Genomic DNA, 9,844 nt, shown 5'->3' on the forward strand with positions numbered 1-9,844 from the left:
CTTTCTTGGAGATGCATCGGCAAAGTTTTGTATAAAAATCGATCCTCCAAGTGAGGTTTTATAAGGTCAAAAGCTAAAGTCTTCAGATAAGTTTGTCTATTCTTGAAAACTTGTTTTCCGGTAGCGTTAGATGAATGCAGTAATATCATAGAATTGATTCCGATGATATTCAAAATTCCATAGAAGACACAAAGGCTCCAGCGACGAGTTTTACGAGACACACTGTATGTATGACAAAGTTGATCAAACGTATCCACACCCCCCTTGGTTTGTTTGTAAAAACTTATTATTTCTGGTAAATCAACAGATTTGTCTTGGTCTGGTTGGAAGTGTGTAGTGGAAAGCATAAGCACTTTTTTTTTTTTTGCTTAGCTTTGGAGGCACATAATATGATAGTAAAGTAAGTTCGTTATGAAAAGCAAACATTGATGTATTCATAAAGTCAGCAATAATTTCATCAGGTTCATCTTCCAATTCATCCCCAAGAACCACATCTTTTTCATCATCAGCATACAGAAGAAGGCGTTGAATTTCATCTTGCGATAGATTTTGACGTAAAGCCATCTAAAAAAAAAGAATTATTGAAGTTACACGCAACTAAATGCAAAATACCTAAATATAATAAATAATTACACATTTTTTCCAAAAAAAGTTATGTGTAAGGTTATTATGCAAATAAAAATAACATTCAAATAAAGAAACACGTATCAAATAGCACAATAACATGCTTTATTTCGCAAAAACATTAAAATCATAGTAATGAAAATAATTACCTTAACCGTACCCAGGGGTACTGGAGCGCCCCACGCACGTTTTGCCACGACCACACACTAGCAGGACTCCCGCTCGACTGATGCTTCGAAGCGACTCCCCCCCACTTGCAAATACGCGGCGGCAAGAAAAGATCCGTTGTGAAACGAAAAAGTTATCGCAAATTTTCAATTTTTTTTTAATTTGTACCCCAGGGTACGGTTCTAGGGTTAAAAAGACAACGCATATAATATTACTGATATCTAGACTTCCGAATTATATACGGATTATGTTCCAAGCCGCGCTAAGCTCGACATTCCAACCAAGCCTAGTTTTAAATTAACCGATATACCGGGTCTATACATGGTTAGTCGGTTGACATAATACTACATGTTCTTAGGTACATACTAAAATTATGTTATTTAGCCAATTAATTTATTGTTTTAGCCAATTTTGTCACAAAGCCTTAATATTTTATTTCGAGATGGCGCCACTTTCGTTCGCAGTTCGCACAAGATAGCTTCCAATAGGTCTATATTTACTATGATTTTCAGTTTTAGAGTATCGCTTCTCGGCCTGTTGGCTAAGATCAAAGTGTAGTATCTGTTCTTATCAGCTTAATATCTGATAGTTCCCGCAATGCGGGACCAGTATATTAAACTGATTTTTGGAATGTGACGGGATGTTCGGGGCTTGCTCCACTCCTGTCGCGGGTTGGCCCGGCATTGCAGTGCCGCCGGGATCGGCCCATCTTAAGGCCCCAGTACACATTCGGCCAACGCGTGCGGCGAATGCGACCGGCAGATTTTCGTGATACCGTTCACACATTCGCGTGTTCATTCGGCGTTGGTCGCTAGATGAAGATGGACGTTAGGGCGACTGCGGCCGCTGCGATATACTTGTACAGCGCTTTCAAATTTTTTTTACTTGTGCACCAGAGAAGAGTGATTAAAAAAAGATGGCGCAAAAGAAGATGGTGGATGCTGAGTATTCATCGAAACAGAACAAGGTAAATCAAATTTTGTTTTAATTGTTAGTATCCTATTTTGAATGTGTGTACTTCTAGAGTATTCTGCCACTCCTTTGTGAAAATATAGGCGTGACGGTATTTATTTTTATTATATAGAATTTAAAAAAAACATTTTTTTAGGGAGACCATGAACAACCAACTTGCCGAGCTTCTAGCAGAGCCATCTGGAGAGTTTGAAAACTTCGTACGATTGTCACCTACTGACTTTGAATACCTCGTACAAAAAATTTCCCCGATCGTTTCAAAACAGGACACAAAATGGAGGGAAGCTATACCAGTAAAAATACGGCTAGCAGTGACTTTAAGATTCCTAGCTACCGGGGACAGTTACAGAAGTCTGCACTATCTGTTTAAAATGTCAAGCCCAGCCATCTCACGCATAGTGATTGAAGTCTGTTTAGCACTCAATGAAGTGTTAAAAGATATGATTAAGGTAGGTAAAAAAAAGGTTTTATTTTTAATCAATTATTTATTTCAAGATAATACTTAGCTTATTTGTGTTGACAAATATTTGACTCAAATAGGTTTCAATTAATTTGTTTTTTTGAAGTGAAACTTCTTTAGGCGCGTAATGAATTTTCGGGGACGGAGTAAAACCGAGTCACGATCGAAACGAAAATGCGGGTACCCCCACCACCGATTAAAGTTCATTTGATCTAGTCAAAGTTTTGAAGTAACATATAAATGCTTCTTAGCTCATCCCGACAACTGGCGTTGGTGGTGTAATGGTCAGCATAGTTGCCTTCCAAGCAGTTGATCCGAGTTCGATTCTCGGCCATCGCACATTATTTTTTTGTTTTTAACGCCTTTTTCATTCAATATCTTATTTTTTAGTAGGTCAGAACATTTTTTAAAAGAAAATAATATTGCAAAATAATAAAAACACTTATCTCACTGTGATAAAACATTACTCCGCTAGAGCGCGCTTTGCGTTATTGTGTTGGATTAAAATTATTATCTAATCCGTATATTATGATAATTGTATTACATTTATTTAATTAATTTATTTATTTTGATAATATGTAATAATTTTCAAAGTTTTGAAGTAACATATAAATGCTTCTTAGCTCATCCCGACAACTGGCGTTGGTGGTGTAATGGTCAGCATAGTTGCCTTCCAAGCAGTTGATCCGAGTTCGATTCTCGGCCATCGCACATTATTTTTTTGTTTTTAACGCCTTTTTCATTCAATATCTTATTTTTTAGTAGGTCAGAACATTTTTTAAAAGAAAATAATATTGCAAAATAATAAAAACACTTATCTCACTGTGATAAAACATTACTCCGCTAGAGCGCGCTTTGCGTTATTGTGTTGGATTAAAATTATTATCTAATCCGTATATTATGATAATTGTATTACATTTATTTAATTAATTTATTTATTTTGATAATATGTAATAATTTACAGAAAAAAAAATTAAAACTATCTCCCTCTGATAAAATATCCGTTCGCTAGAGCGCACTACGCGATCTTGTGTGGGATTCTATTTCTGTACATTGTACATTATTTTTAAAAATATATTATATTGAAGTGAAACTTCTTTAGGCGCGTAATTCGGGGACGGAGTAAAACCGAGTCAGGATCGACACGAAAATGCGGGTACCCCCACCACCGCTCACCGTTCACTGTCCCTCTCTCACCATATGCGCTTGTTGAGGTGGGGGAGCCGCTCACGAACGTTCTCTCTCTTCTCTTCTTTCCTCTCTCTCAGACACCAGCGAACTGCGCCACGCCAAGCATCAGCTGCTTGGTTAGTATACTGCGTCGTGAGTGTAATACGAGTGAAATACGTAATTGATTGTGGTTCATACGGTTTAACAAAAGAAGTTTCACTTCTGTCTTGCGTAGGCTTGACACACCCACTTTTTTTTTTTATGCATCTCTATATGCTCGATAAAGAATATTTTGTGATGGAGTTGCGTCAGTTTCTGAAGAATTGTACCCTTCGCACGTGTAACTGTGATCATCAGTCATAGTATGTTGAGAGACTTCTGGTATACTTATTACAACAGGAGATTCTTGCTGTTCTTGTGACGGTGGATGGGTTGGGTTGGGTGAAGATTGTGACGTGTATATTTGTGCTGGGGCTAAAACTTCATTGGAAATTATTTGAACTCGTCGAGGTAGAAGTTGATTAGGAACATAATATGTAGATGGTGGTGTACTTGCTGAAAATGGTCTGTTTTGAGGGGAAGAAGGCGGAGGAGGCGAGCATGACCATTCAGATCGGTATAAATTTTGAGAAGATGGTGGACGAATGACATATGAATTTTGAGAAGAGGGCGGACGAATGAAGTATGAATTTTTAGGAATCATTTGTGATTTTCGACGTCTGTTTAACAACATGTTATCTATATCTAACATGATTTCTTCTCTTTCAATCTCTGTATATTTCCTCAGTTTTGTTGCAAGAAGTTTTCCATATAATTCGCATGGATCATCTTCTCGTGTTGAAGAATCTTTACTAAGGACTTGATTTAAAGTGTTGAAAGCATTTGACATCTCTCTGCTAGCCTCTGCTAATTCTGGCGGATTTTTGCAACGTCGCTTTGTAGCTGGAACTTTTCCTGGATTACTGTTACTCCCAGCTACGGAGTTGTTTCCTTGACTATCATCTTGTTCATCTAGTGTATCTTCTACAGAATATGTCGATGATGAGGCCTGTAAAAAAATAACTTGTTAAAAACATGTTGAAATTTTTTTAATAAATTTTTTAACTCGTTAAAAACTTTTTTTTCAGATGCCTGAAACTGCAGACGAATGGGTTAACAAGTCAGAAGGATTTACTTTCCCCCATTGCCTTGGGGCTATAGATGGCAAACACATAACTATACAATCACCGGCAAAGAGTGCGTCTGACTATATTAACTATAAAGGCAGCTTCAGCATTGTTCTACTAGCTCTAGTTGATAGTAATTATTGTTTTTTGTTTGCCGATGTAGGATGTAAAGGTCGGATAAGTGATGGCGGCGTATTTAATCAGAGTGTTTTATGTCAAAAACTATCTTCTGGCACTATGAATTTACCACCTCCGAGCCCACTTCCGGATGGCGACAATGATATTCCGTTCGTATTTTTAGGAGATGGAGCATTTGCGCTTAGTAGCCACATAATGAAACCTTTTGCAGGTCACCATGCCCAAGGATCCCCGGAAAGAATATTTAATCAGCAATTGTCTCATTCTCGTGTAAAAGTAGAAAATACTTTTGGCATCCTATCCAACAGGTTTCGAATTTTTAAAAAAGCTATAGCTCTGGAAACCCCTTTACGAGCCTCTATTATTTCAATGTCTTGTCTACTTTTACATAACTTCTTGAGATACAGTAGTTCATCTCGGAATATTTATACACCCCCAGGTTCATTTGATACTTTCATTAACGGAGAACTTGTACGACCAGGTTCATGGAGAAATGAAAATAGAGATAGTGCTTTGTTGCCATTACAAAAGGTACCACGTAGACCTACCCAAACAGCAACCCAGATACGGTTGGATTTTATTAATTATTTTTGTAGAAACAGTATAGAAAATAATTAAAATTTGTCAAAATAAATATGTTGTTTTACTTACACTGTTACCCTCTGTGTTAATAATGCTGGAACATTCATAAACGTCATTTAAAAAATTGTCCATTGCTTCATAAAACGGCCAAATTGGGTTGTAATATTCCTCTTCACCCATGCCGGATTTAATGGACTGGATTTTCTTCCTACGATGAATTCTGTACGTTGCCATTAACGACTCCTTTTTTTTTAATTCACTTACAGGGATATTCATACTGTCTGCAATTCTACTCCAAGCATCATTAACCTGAAATAAAAAAAGTAGTTAGGAACTACTAGCTCTAGTTGATAGTAAAAACGAAAAAAGTAGCTAGGAACGGTATACCTATAGACAAATTAATATCGCAACTAAACATGTATTATTTTATGTAGTGAGGCAAGTTACTTACTCTGTTTTTATTTTTGTGTTGCTGGTGTTTGGGGTTCCATATAATGGATTCATTATGATAATAATCAATGAACCTAAACAGTTCTTCGTTACTCCATGGCGCCATATTCGCGACACGACACTACAGTCTACTAAACATACCAAACCACACACGTCCACTCCGGCCGACGCGCAACTATGAACTGAACGTTCGGCCAATGTGTGAACGCTCTTTGCCGCTCGCGCCAAATTCCTTTGATTCGTGCACGAAAAACCGACACTCATCGGCTCGCCGGCGAGCGTTGGCCGCAAACGCGAAATTCACACAAAATGGCCCAGTACACATTCGGCCAACGCGTTGGCCGCACGCGTTGGCCGAATGTGTACTGGGGCCTTTAAACTTTAATTTATCTCTTGAGAGTAGAGATGGGCGAAGCGGCTCAGTTGAGGGAGCCGGTTCACTGGGTCCCGTTCACCTGAAAGATCCGCTTCAGTGAACCGGCTCGATTGAACCCCCTCCCTCCCTCCCCCTCCATAAATAAAATTAAAATAAAGTTCTTCGCGATAAAAGAATACATACGTGTAGTCGTCGATATTATATAATGGTAAAGATATTGAAATCGACCTGTGTTCTACACTCTACACTCTACAGTGTCCTAAGATGTTTAAGATTCGCTAGTGAAATTTATTTTGATTGTACATTGCGACCGAAATCAAATTGGATCGTTTATTATACGAGTACAATGTGTTATTTTTATGTTTTGGTGAAATTAAAAGTATTTATTATTTTTTTTTTTGGTAAACTAATGTTTAAGACAAGATTTTTTATTCATAGCACAAAGCGTAACAATTATTTTATAAGCAATAATTATTATCCTGAAACACTAGTATATATTGAATTATTTCACGGATAAGAGATAAGCCGCCATAGCTTGTGATGATTTGAACAATCACTTAAATAAACGAAACGAATGTACTCCAAAAAAAATTTTGTTTAGACTAACGACATAAGATTTATTGACAGGCGGGCCTTGAAGTAAACACGTCCCCACGGATAGGGAGAAAAGAAGAGATCGCAGGAGGGGCAGTCGGGATTTGATGTTGGAGATGGAGACAGCTCGGAGAAATCGAATAAAAATCAGTGGCGATGTGTGGAATTACAGTTAGTTAGTGAATTCAGATGGTGTTAAAAAGTATTGTTAAATATTGAATTAAAGTGAAATATTATTTAACCGGTGTTTGTGTGAAGTGAAAGTGGTTGGACTCAGTGAGGATAGAGATAATAATAATTGGATAATTTGTAGAACGCCGTTTTGTGAAAAATCACCTCAAGGGAGCTAAGAGTTGTGCGATCGCGATTATAATATAAAATGTGTTAAATTAAACGTGATTTCGTAAATAGTTCAAACTAAATTACTTGTTTTAAAAACATAGAAATAACAATGATAATAATAATAATTGCGTTTTAAAAATAAAGTGAACGTATTTAGCAGCAGGAAGTGTTTGTCATATCGATTGATCGAGCTAGGGAGGAATAAAATAATTGGCGAGATGGCGTTCTATCCACGGAGACCGTAAACCAGAGAATCAAACAAATCATAAAACTCGGGTTCGAATCCTGACAGAGATTAGGGAGGTACAATTTTGTTTACAGGATTATTTAATTACTCTTTTATAGGTGTAGGGAGGAGACCGAAAATTAAACTGATTTAGCTATTTAGTGTGTAACCAGGTAAGTTTCACACTAGGATTTGGAGGTGACTTACAGGGTGAGTTTTTTATATTATTTATTAAATTCCAGATAACCTTTTAAAAGACGGATACAACCGAAGAACAGCAACCAAGTTTACAACCTCTGCCGCCCAAATAATGTTTCAAAAGGGAATGTGTCAATCAGATTATCTATCAGCTGAAAAAGGGAGACGGGCCAATGACCTTTTCATATGTGGGCCGAGGCGCGGTGTACAGTCAGTCGAAGGGGAAGTTTTGCTAGCGTATGACCGCCCGAATAGAAAGCGATCGGATGCAACCAGACAGAACAAAAATGAATACTTTTCTTCTGTTATTTGACTTGCTAGTTTGATACTTTTCATCTATTGTTTGACTTTCAAATTTACAAATTGGAATACACAAGAACAAATCCAGAGTTAAAGGGGGAGATGGTAATCTCCGAAATAAAACTACCAACCGAACAACTTTTCTTAACAGGTCCCTTTCGAGAGGTAGGCAGCCTCTTTAAATTAAATGCAAAAAATCAAACCAATTATCCGTTTATACCTACCTGAGAGGATAGGTATTCTATAGAAGTTACCCATACCTAATACACGAAAATGCTAGTAACCTCATACAATAATTACTGGAACTAAATATTAAAATACAGACAGCCCTCATCCTAAATTTGGCATTTCGAGTAAACCTTACATATATCTCACATGATAATTGGCTGAATGGATAGGCACACAACCTATTGATAGAAGCAGACTAAATGTCGACAAGATTGTCGTGTGTTATCTATGTTATTGACCTAGAAAGGGATGTAAGTTCCCGACGACGAGGAATTTACAGCGTTTTCTGGAGGTGGCATGTAACTTAAGGCCTTACGTGTCACATTTTCGCGACTAGATTCGTGACAAGGGATGTCATGGTTTTCCCCTTCTACATTCAGTAAAGTAGATTTTCCTGGAGGTGCAAAGAGGTTGGGGCATTTCTGAAATTGGTGAGGAGACCTGGTTTTCTTTATTCTGGCGTGACGGTTGCCAATTTGGAACAAGGGGAGACCCGGCCGGTTCGGATATCCAGACACGCAGATATCGATCGCCTTGTTCAAATTATTATCCATCAGATTTGTTTGGTAAAGAGGAGGAGCCAACTTAGCTTGAACAAATTCATTTCCGTTCCTCTCCCTTCCCTCCCAAAATATATACATGGATGGCGCCGATAATTAACACCATAAATTTATCGTATTTATATCACATATACCAAATCTAACACCTTATTATACTCACATTACCCTACGACAGGTAGAATCACGTAGCTATTCGGTGAGCAGGCGAGTCAGAAAATGAGGTTTATGAAATGGCTTTAAAACACAGCGGTAATGGATTCAACTCACTCTATCTCAAAAGAACCGAGGGATACCACAGATACATAGATAACTAGGTTTCTATACCGAGAAACAAAAAACCGACACAACGTTCGGTGAAACCTTTTTATACTGAACCGTCACGTGAAATGATTACGTTCAAGGTCGTAAAACACGTAGACAAACTTGGATGCGCACACTTGAAGGGATGTGTAATAAAGAGAGGAGCAAAGGCTTGTACAGACTACAGGGAGGATATTCCTACCCTGGGTATATACATAATCAAAGCCTTATGGAGGAGTTACCTATGGGACTTAAAGAAAATTTATCGTAGAAGGAAGAGAAGGAAAAGTTTGAAAAGTGCAGATCATAACAAGCTCAGTGGTCAGAGCTGTCGACCGGAAATCGAAAGGACACGGGTTCAAGTCCAGTTGGCGTCATGTATCTTTTATCAGGAGATTTTTCAATGTGGATGAGTGTTTTAGGCTAATAATTATTGCTTATAAAATAAAAGTATTTAAAAATGAAACCATGAGATTTCATTTTTCTTTTATAAAAATTGCATTTAAAATATTTTTAGGGTTTTATGATTTTTCATAACAGGTTGCGTCTGACAAAGCTCCCTCCGGAAGAATGAGCTGAAAATATAAATGCTTTAAAGGTCATTTCTCAGGACTGCGCTTCGTCAGATGGGACCTTGCTATCGTGAGGAAACATTCCGACATTTTTGCTTCTTTGGGAATATTATATATTTCGAAGACAAAATTTTTGCCGAGAAATATCGATCTATATATCGTATATTTATGATTACATTCAAAGGGGATTCCCAATATTATTGGAATACCCTTTTATTAGAATGAAAAAATGAAATCAAGAAATCTTTTTTTTTGTTAGGTTTTTGGTACAAAACGTCAAATTTCAATCGTACGGTAATCGTTGAATCACGTTTCTTATCGCTTTTCAGTTTTTTTTACCCGGAAAACATAATTACGAACTTTATAATAGCTTTAATTTAAATTTACCATGATTTCCACAAGAAAAAAAAGTGAAATT

At 37.3% G+C, this 9,844-nt stretch overlaps 1 long non-coding RNA gene and 1 other non-coding gene across 2 annotated transcripts; both read left to right on the forward strand.

Annotated features, from left to right (window-relative positions):
* Positions 1-1,313: 1,313 nt before the first annotated feature.
* LOC149424943 (U2 spliceosomal RNA) lies at positions 1,314-1,506 on the forward strand. The gene has a single exon (XR_016305716.1). It is a non-coding gene; the product is annotated as a U2 spliceosomal RNA (small nuclear RNA).
* Positions 1,507-1,609: 103 nt separating this feature from the next.
* LOC149424944 (uncharacterized) lies at positions 1,610-4,894 on the forward strand. Its single transcript, XR_016305654.1, has 3 exons — positions 1,610-1,759; positions 1,901-2,213; positions 4,522-4,894. It is a non-coding gene; the product is annotated as an uncharacterized LOC149424944 (long non-coding RNA).
* The last annotated feature ends 4,950 nt before the right edge of the window (positions 4,895-9,844 follow it).

The sequence above is a fragment of the Hesperophylax consimilis genome, chromosome 3 (assembly GCF_061612785.1).
Source record: "Hesperophylax consimilis isolate HC1 chromosome 3, BYU_Hcon_1.0, whole genome shotgun sequence".
Lineage (NCBI taxonomy): Eukaryota > Metazoa > Arthropoda > Insecta > Trichoptera > Limnephilidae > Hesperophylax > Hesperophylax consimilis.